Source organism: Bidens hawaiensis, unplaced genomic scaffold, assembly GCF_021521415.1.
Source record: "Bidens hawaiensis isolate Kalapana, Puna unplaced genomic scaffold, B.hawaiensis_p1.1 tig00013245_1, whole genome shotgun sequence".
NCBI lineage: Eukaryota > Viridiplantae > Streptophyta > Magnoliopsida > Asterales > Asteraceae > Bidens > Bidens hawaiensis.
Window position 1 is genome coordinate 279,409 of NW_027492119.1, and position 9,800 is coordinate 289,208.

Sequence of the window (9,800 nt, forward strand, 5' to 3'; positions counted from 1 at the left end):
GATAACTTCCCGGAATTCCTCCCGATCGTGAAGTAGAATTTAGGATCGATCTTGTTCCCGGTACTGCTCCGATCGCCAAAGCCCCGTATCGCTTAGCGTCGACCGAAATAAAGGAGTTAAAGAAACAACTAGACGAGCTACTTGAGAAGGGTTTCATTCGACCAAGTTCCTCACCTTGGGGAGCGCCAATTTTGTTTGTCAAGAAGAAAGATGGTTCCATGCGAATGTGTATTGATTATCGTGCGTTGAATAAAGTTAAAATCAAAAACCGATATCCACTCCCTCGTGTCGATGATCTTTTCGACCAACTTCAAGGTGCTAGCTACTTTTCTAAAATCGATCTTCGTTCCGGCTATCACCAACTCAAAGTTCAATCCGAAGACATTCCAAAGACTACCTTTCGAACAAGGTATGGACATTACGAGTTCACGGTTATGCCGTTTGGACTCACTAATGCTCCGGCCGCATTCATGGACATGATGAATCGCATTTGCAAGCCTTACTTGGATAAATTTGTTATTGTATTCATCGACGACATACTTATTTATTCTAAGTCAAAGGCTGATCATGAAGTCCACCTCCGAACTTTGCTTGAAATTCTTAGAACCGAGAAGTTGTATGCCAAGTTCTCGAAATGCGAGTTCTGGTTTCACGAGGTGCAATTTCTTGGTCACATCATTAACGTCAACAGTATTCAAGTGGATCCCGCTAAGATTGAAGCTATCTCTAAGTGGGAGATCCCAAAGTCGCCAACCGAGATTCGAAGTTTCTTAGTTTGGCCGGCTACTACCGTAGGTTCATCGAAAATTTTTCTCGTATCGCCGTTCCCCTAACTTCACTAACTCGTAAGAACATCAAGTATGAATGGGGAACGAAGCAACAAGAGGCGTTCGATATACTTAAACAAAAGCTCACCCAAGCACCTATCTTGGCTTTGCCAGAAGGTACTGAGGATTTCATGGTCTTTAGTGACGCATCCCATTCTGGTTTGGGATGTGTAATTAATGCAACACAAAAAGGTAATTGCTTACGCCTCTCGTCAACTCAAAGTACACGAAAAGAACTACACAACTCATGATCTAGAGTTAGGCGCCATAATCTTTGCACTTAAGATATAGAGGCACTATCTCTACGGAGTAAGATTTACCGTGTACACTGATCACAAAAGCTTAAAACATATTTTCGACCAAAAAGAACTTAACATGCGCCAACGGCGATGGATGGAAACGCTCAATGATTATGATTGCGAGATTGTTTACCATGAAGGCAAGGCCAACGTTGTGGCTGATGCCTTAAGTCGCAAGGAACATGAAAGCCCAAAAGAGTCTGAGAGTTACGTCTAGAACTCCAAATTGATCTTTTCGAACAAATCAAATCCGCGCAAACTCAAGCGATCAACGAAAACCAAATCTCCGATGAAAAACATAACGGCACCATTGACTCACTAGTCAAAGGTGACGATGGTATCCTGAGACTTGGCAATAGGATTTGGGCACCAATCGTTGGAGGTTTGCGTGAGAAAATCTTGAACGAAGCTCATAAGTCGAAATACATGATACATCCCGAAAGTGATAAAATGTACCACAACCTAAAGGCGAACTATTGGTGGAATGGAATGAAAAGGGATGTCGCTTCGCATGTTGCGAAATGCTTAACTTGTTTAAAAGTCAAGGCTGAACACCAAAAGCCTTCGGGATTGCTTCAGCAACCCAAACTTCCCGTTTGGAAGTGGGAGTTAATCACTATGGATTTCATTACCAAACTCCCGAAGACGACTCGACAACACAATGCTTTTTGGGTAATTGTGGATCGATTGAAGAAATCCGCACACTTTATACCTATTAATGAGTCGTACTCTATGGATAGATTAGCACGTATCTATGTAAAAACCATCCTTGCTTTGTATGGAGTACCGCTGTCTATAATATCTAATCGCGACAGTCGTTTTACGTCTCACTTTTGGAAAAGCTTCCAACAAGCACTTGGTACAAAGTTGAACCTTAGCACCGCCTATCATCCACAAACCGATGGGCAAAGCGAAAGGACGATTCAAACGTTGGAAGATATGCTCCGCGCTTGTGTGATCGATCTAGGTGGAAGTTGGGATAATCACTTACCCCTAATGGAATTCTCGTATAATAATAGTTATCATGCAAGTATTCAAACCACACCATTTGAGGTGTTATATGGTCGAAAATGTAGAACGCCCGTGTGTTGGTCTGAAACCGGAGACAGTCAGTTATCTGGACCTGAGATAATCCAAGAAACCACCGACAAGATTCTTCAAATTCGAGAACGACTTAAGACGGCACGTGATCACCAAAAGAGTTACGCCGATGTCCGTCGTAAGCCGTTAGAATTTAATGTCCGTGACAAAGTTTTATTAAAAGTCTCGCCTTGGAAAGGCGTTGTTCGCTTTGGTAAGAAAGGAAAACTAAGTCCTAGATTCGTTGGACCTTTTAAGGTACTTGAACGAATCGGCACTGTTGCATACCGATTGCGACTGCCCGAGGAAATGCAAGGGATACACTATGTATTCCATGTTTCGAATCTGCGTAAGTGCTTGACCGATGAATCTTTGGCAACGCCATTAAAAGACGTAGAAATAAATGAGAACTTAAAATTTGTAGAACGTCCAATTCAAATAGAAGTTTCGAAAACTAAGAAACTAAAGAAAAGAACGTTGAAAATTGTGAAAGTAAAATGGGATTCGCGTAGAGGGCCCGAATATACGTGGGAACTCGAATTTGAAATGAGAGAGAAATACCTCCACTTATTCTTGTAAAGCAATCTCGAGTACGAGATTTGTTTCAAGGTGGGGAGGATGTAACAACGTGAAAATTTCGAGTTCAAAATGTAAACTTTCCAAAGTCTAGGGACTAAAATTGCCAACTTCCAAAGTGGAGGGTCTAAAATGTAAATTCTGATTTCTACCCATCGGGATACGCGACGGGTCAGAAGAAACACCCATCGCGGTATGCGATGGATGTCTGACAGATTGTGACATGTGTGCCACGTGGCACACGGTGGCAACATCTGCCGCCACGTGTCACCACGTGGCAACACTGCCGCCACGTGGAGCGGCACCTGCCACGTGTCAACATGTGGCAGGTCTAGTATGTGACTGGCCAAGCCTACGTCGCGGTACGCGACGGGCCAGTCAAAGGACCCATCGCGGTATGGGAATTTCATTTCTGCACACCAAATCAGCTTTCTCACTTCTCTCTAGTCTCTCTCTAAATCCCGACAATCATATTAACAATTCACCTCGATTTGCGTGCCCAATCCCTCATTTGTGTATCAACGTTTCCTCGTGTAGGTTCCCAGCCGGATCTACACGGAAGTATCTCGTAGTACGTAGGTGCGGAATCCCTACGTGAGACGATACGAGCGTAGGATGCGTTATATGTTAATACCGAACACGAACACACGTTACAATACTCAAAAGACACGTTGTATTGCAACTCCTTTAACACGTGATATGCAAATCACAATAACACGTACTGAACTTCTGTGTCAAATACAAGCCGAAACCTAGCTTATATGGTTATCGACAACTTCGCCTAACAGACTAGGCGAAGTTGTTGATAACTTCGCTTGTTCCACAAGTTCGCTTATAAGAGGCGAACTTGTGAGACAGGTTAACTAAAACACCAATACAAATCAAACTAACACGATTACAGACACTAGATACTGAACTACTGACATCATGCACCAACAGACTCCCCCTTGGCAGTAGCTTCATATCTCAATCTTCAATCACGTGTCTTGTAATCCCAAAACTCTAGTCACCCATCTTCAAGCATGTACTCCTTCTCTGACACAAACCGAAACTACTCTCTGATATTTTTTGGCTTCTTCTTTCCTGGCAGGAATATAAAATATCTCTTTCTCGTTCAGCACCTGCAAGTCTGCTTGAGACAAATTCACCAAGCGCATAGGGTCATACACTCTCAGCAACTCTTGTTCATCCTCATCCTCCATCACTGCTACAGCCGTTTCACTATCAACATACCACCATTTCAGATCCTTTAGCACATCCTTGGGCATTTGTTTCATCGGCACTTCTTTTAAGCAACGGATCGGCTTATACTTCATTATCATCCAAGGCTTGCCATCAGCTCTCATTCCTCTGTCTTTATCTTCAACGAGCTTTCCTTTCTGCGGCTTTAATAACTCGAACTTTTTCTCTTTTATGCTTTCTTTCCAAACGATCTTCCCAATAATCCTAGCCATATTATCGTCACTCCTGTTTATCAACCCCAACTTGGCTAAGTCCTTCACCTCACACTCCGGCAATGTATTCAACGATCTCAACAATCTCTTGAAATACTGAACTCCGTCAAAACGTTTAATCACAAACAACCTCAGCTGCTCATCATATAACCAGCAAATAATCCCCTTTTTCGATTCAGCATACCCTTTGATGTTGTAACTCTTCTTGAACATAGTAGGGACCGCCGGTTTCTTTGTCTTTACGAACCATTGAGCGTAGCCTTCTTTCCATCTTGGCTGCTCTTCCCATTCCGTCTCATCACATTCCGTATCTTGACCCATATCTGACTTATCAACTTCGGGAATTTCATGCTCAACGTTGTTTTCTTCCACAATCTCTCCCTCTTCAATCTCACTATCAATTACAATATCAGCCCCAATCTTCTTAATCTCCTCAATCGGTAACACATCGTCGTCACCTGCAAAATCAACATCTAACACCTCCTCATCATCCACCACCACGTCATCACCACCCGATCCACCAGTTGCACCCGTTGACTCCCCCTGAGATGTGGAAGTCCCAAGAGCTTGTTCAGTTCTTGGCAACTCACCACCTGTATCTTTCAATGCATTGGGATCATCGTCTCTATCATTCCTCTTTTTCATCCTCAGCTCATCTCCCTTACAGCTCGTCTCCCCCTGAGATGCCAAGAACTGTTTCAAGGCATCAAAAATTTTACCATGCTCAATCAGGAGGGACGACTGAATCTGATTCTCTGCAACAAGGCGCTGAATAGCGTGAGTCTGGATCAGATTTATTCTCGATTGTTCTGCCACGACCCTTTCAAGAGCTGCTATTCTGTCCGAGTCAGATAAAGTTGCATCAAAATCAAACCTCATATGTGAAATGTCTTGAGCGTACGGAGGAGGGATTCCCAAAGTAGTTGGAACATTGGAAATAGGCGGAAAAGTAAACGCAGGTGGTATCGTAACAGACAACCCTGCAGTGGCAACCAGTGTCGACTCAACAAATCTTGCAACGACCTCCGATGGAGTAAGAGTTGGAGGTGGCAAGGACACAATCTCTGGAGCCGAGAGTTTGAATGTAGTGGGTGGTATGCCAAGGGAAGATGAGGTAGTCAACACGGGAACACCCGAAGTGATTGTCCCTGTAACTGTCAACGATGTAGGGACCATAGTCAAACCAGACAGTGCGGGTGGAGAAAATCGAACCACCCTCGAGCTCTCACCAGCTCCCGATCCATCACCCGTTCTTGCCCTTCTCGCTCGATGAACCAACCGATGTAAATCCTCCTCAAAATCTGATTCACTGTCATCTGTGTCTTTCTTTCTCTTTCCATGAATTCTTTCTTGAGTAATCAGAATCTGTCTTGCTTCAGCAACATCATTATCTGAGGAATCAGAATCAGTTCTTTCAGAATCAGCCACAGTCATAGCTGCCATCGACACATCCACACTTGAAACCTGTGCAGACGAGACATGTACCTCTTCCTCTGGATCAACACGTTCCATATCAAAAAATCCTTGGCCGCCAAAAGCAGCTTCAAGGTCAACGTGTTCCTCCGGTGCCACAACAGGAGCAGCAAGCATAGATTGCTGTATCACAGGTGATGGTTGAGGTACTCCAGCCTGTTGCGGTGCCGGATCCCGAAACTCGTCCCCACGAGCTGCAACATACTCCGGGTTGATCAAGTACCCAAATAACGGAGTATGTCGAGGACGGAGCTCTGGTTTACTTCTAGCACTTGATGATCTACATTGGGCGAAGATTCTCTTGCTGACACTCTCCACATACCGAATCAGAAGGCGCTGAGGTAACGTGGGAGCCACGTGATTCAAGATCATTTGTAGAAATCTTGGATACATCAAGAATCTCTCACACGCCACCGCTCGTCTCTGACGGTCTATCTCATAGAAAACCATCTGACTGAAGCTATAACGCTTGTTGTAAGTCAGTGCTGTCATTGCCGACTGCATGGTCGCACCCATTCCATCCGTACCAGCCTTTCTACCCTACATGCACACGATCATCACGTGCATGAGAAAGCGCCATTGGTCTAATAAAAATACCTTGCGTCTCTGAGTATCCCCTAATGGACCAGAATAGCCCATTCTTAAAAAAGCACCATCTCTGAATGGAGCCACGAAGTCTGTAGGATCATCTCTCGTTTCATCCCCAAACTGCAAAGCAACCCGTATCTGTTCTGACGAGAACTGCACTTCCTGATTGTTAACCGTTGCACGCATAACTAGGGGCTCGACTCTGCAATCATACTCAACCGTCTGCCAGAAATCTTCTATGTTTGGTAAAGAGATGGGCAGAGTTGTAGTAATAGCGTGGAAGATACGTGAGCGGATAAGAAAAGAGATGATCTCGCGATAATCATCAACACCGCTCGCATCCGGGTCCAAAGTGATGTACATATTATACCCCGGGAAAAACTGACGATGGTTATCTCCTCCTTCGTCACCACCAGAACCACCGGCCCCCGCTACTGCTGCCATATATGCACCACAAACGGTCTAAGTTAGATAATCGTCAAAGCAAATCACAACTTCGCCTGTTACCATGAGCGAAGTTATGATTGTTTCTGTATAGGCGAAGTTGTGAATAACTTCGCCTTTACTACAACTTCGCCTGATAACAGTTAATATAATAATTAAACAGGCGAAGTTAGGTATGAGGCGAAGTTAAGGACAACTTCGCCTAAACATAACTTTGCCATTGAACAACTTCGCTCCAGATTAATTAATTAATAAAGCACATGCGAAGTTAAACCTTAGGCGAAGTTATGGGATAACTTCGCCTAAACTGTAACTTCGCCTGAACTGAAGCGGCAACAGGTTAGAATGCCAGACAACGTGAATTTGGAGAATTTGGTGATTGTGGACAATAAAGACATGATACTAAAGAGATCTAGACGATCACATTAGTTACGAACACGTTAAAATAAGTTTGAAAAGTGGGTGTTGAAAGGGTTTGCTAGAACGGGGTCTCGAATCAGACTAAAACGGCCTTGGATTAACATGATCGAACTGAATTAAACGTAATATCGACCCTACACACCTTTAACACGGATTAAACACAGAGATTAACAACAAGAATTTGATTCGAGATATAACTTCGCCGATGGTTAAGGTTTCTTATAAGTTCGCCTGTATTTTTAGAATATGAAAGGTTTGACCAAAAAGTCTCCTTATATAGTGTTTATATTACATAGGCGAAGTTAGGGTTAACTTCGCTTACCCCTTAACTTCGCCTGTTTCACAACTTCGCCAGTTAAAATATTTTCAAACAACTTCGCTTAGAGATAAACTTTACACAACAAACCCTTATAAATTAGAACTTTATGCAATTAACTTTTAAACTTCCTTAAAAGAGTTAAATGTTACGATCAAAGACCAAATAACCAGGTATTAAACTTGAAAACGACATATGTAAAGAAAATTTTAGAAATAAAATACACGGGATCAAATTTCAGTCTTGACATGGACTTACATGTTTTAGAAAAGATCCGAACAGGAATCATACTAATTAAATGACTGTCACATAGATCCATGTTCAACGTTATTATGACATAAAGAGACAGGTTGTAAGCAGGTAAACAACTTAGCATGGTTTTCATCGCTTCTGTGATACGGATTAGGTTCAATTAAGCTCAAAATTTAAAAGGATAACACATCAGAGATTGTGATGTCTCCTATCTATTCTCAAGGCTTACTTGGCTTTTCCCAAGTCACCCCGAGTTGACCTCGACCCGTAGTGTCTGATTAAACTGTAAATACATCTTGATCTTTTAAAGTCTTCGTCTCGTTCTCGATCTTGCTTCTTGATTGATAAGTATAATATAATAGACTTCAGAAGGCTTAATAATAATAATTTTTTTTTAATAACAATCTACATAGCTTCACACAGTAGACTATTGCAAGTCCCGAATCTGGATCACTGCAGTTTCTTGACACACTATCTTCTCGGGAATCAGAACACTCACGGGCTCGTGTATGACTGGGTAATCAATTTTCTGCCTATCATTCGGAAAGATATATATGGAGACATACACAACTCTTAATGAGTTGTTCCTTTAATTCGAGAAGATTTAGTTAGTATCACTTCTACTTTTACGCACCATAAAAAGCTACCACAACATACAATGACTGTTCTAGAGTCTTTTAGGCCTAATAACTTCACTAGTTAAGCACACAGAATTAGCTTGTATATCACTTTCCAAGGTTGGATCAATTTTCTTAGAAACATTTATAGAAACTTCTTACGAAGTTATAGACTAGAAAAATTATATCATCTCCCACAAAAAAAATTTAAACTCTATCGCCCCGATCAAGTCAAAGTCTTCAGGTAAACGGCTATCCTGAAGATCCAATGGTTCAGCTGGACCGACCACATACGAGTATGTATCCTTCTAACTAAGTATGAACGACTATTTTTCAGCGAAAGAATAAAAACACATCATAAACCGCCCCGGTCACTTTCAGTCATCTGGTTTATGGCTATCCTCATAATCTACTGGTAGAAGTAAGGACCAAACACATCCGAAGATATGTCCTTCAAACTGAAGCAACCGACATAATTCTAAGCGATAGTGACGTTTTTTTTTAAATAAAAACTAAAAGTATGGTTACTCGGGATTGATTATCCCATTAAGCTCAACAAGGTTTTGAAAACGAGTTCGGTCAAATGCTTTAGTAAACAAATCAGCGAAATTATCTAACGAATCAACCTTTTCGAGCACTATTAATTTCTTCTCAGCACAATCCCGTATAAAATGATGACGAATGTCAATGTGTTTAGTTTTGCTATGCTTTACGGGATTGTTAGTTACTGAGATTGCAGCAGTGTTATCTATACAAATAGGAGTTTGAGTGAAATTCAGACCGTAATCGCGCAATTGTTGTTAAATCCAAAGAACCTGGGAGCAGCAGTTCGATGCTGCCATGTACTCTGCTTCACAGGTAGAAATGGCGACTGAGGTCTGCTTCTTGCACTACCAGGACACTAATCTGCCTCCAAGAAACTGGCATCCACCTGTTGTCGACTTCCGATTTTGATTGCATCCTCCATAGTCAGAATCCGTGTAAGCGACCAACTCCAAGTCTCCTCCTTTCGTGTACCACAACCCCAGCTTTGGCTTGCCCTTGAGATACCGCAATATCCTCTTCACACCCTTCATGTGAGATTCCTTTGGGTTGGCCTGAAAACGAGCACAAAGACAAACTGCAAACATAATATCAGGTCTAGATGCAGTTAAATACATTAAAGAACCTATGATTGCCCGATATTGGGTGGGGTCCACGTCTGCATCACTGTCTGAATCAGCACCCAGTTTGTGGTTGACGCAAACTGGAGTATCAAATGGAGTGTTGTCCTCCATCTTGAAGCGCTTGAGAACGTCTTGGACATATTTAGTTTGATGGATGAACATCCCATCTTTCTTCTGATCGACCTGCAATCCTAAAAAGAAAGTTAATTCACCCATTGCACTCATTTCAAACCTCTTTTTCATGACTTCTTCAAATTTCTGACACATGGCGACTTTTGATGCAGCAAA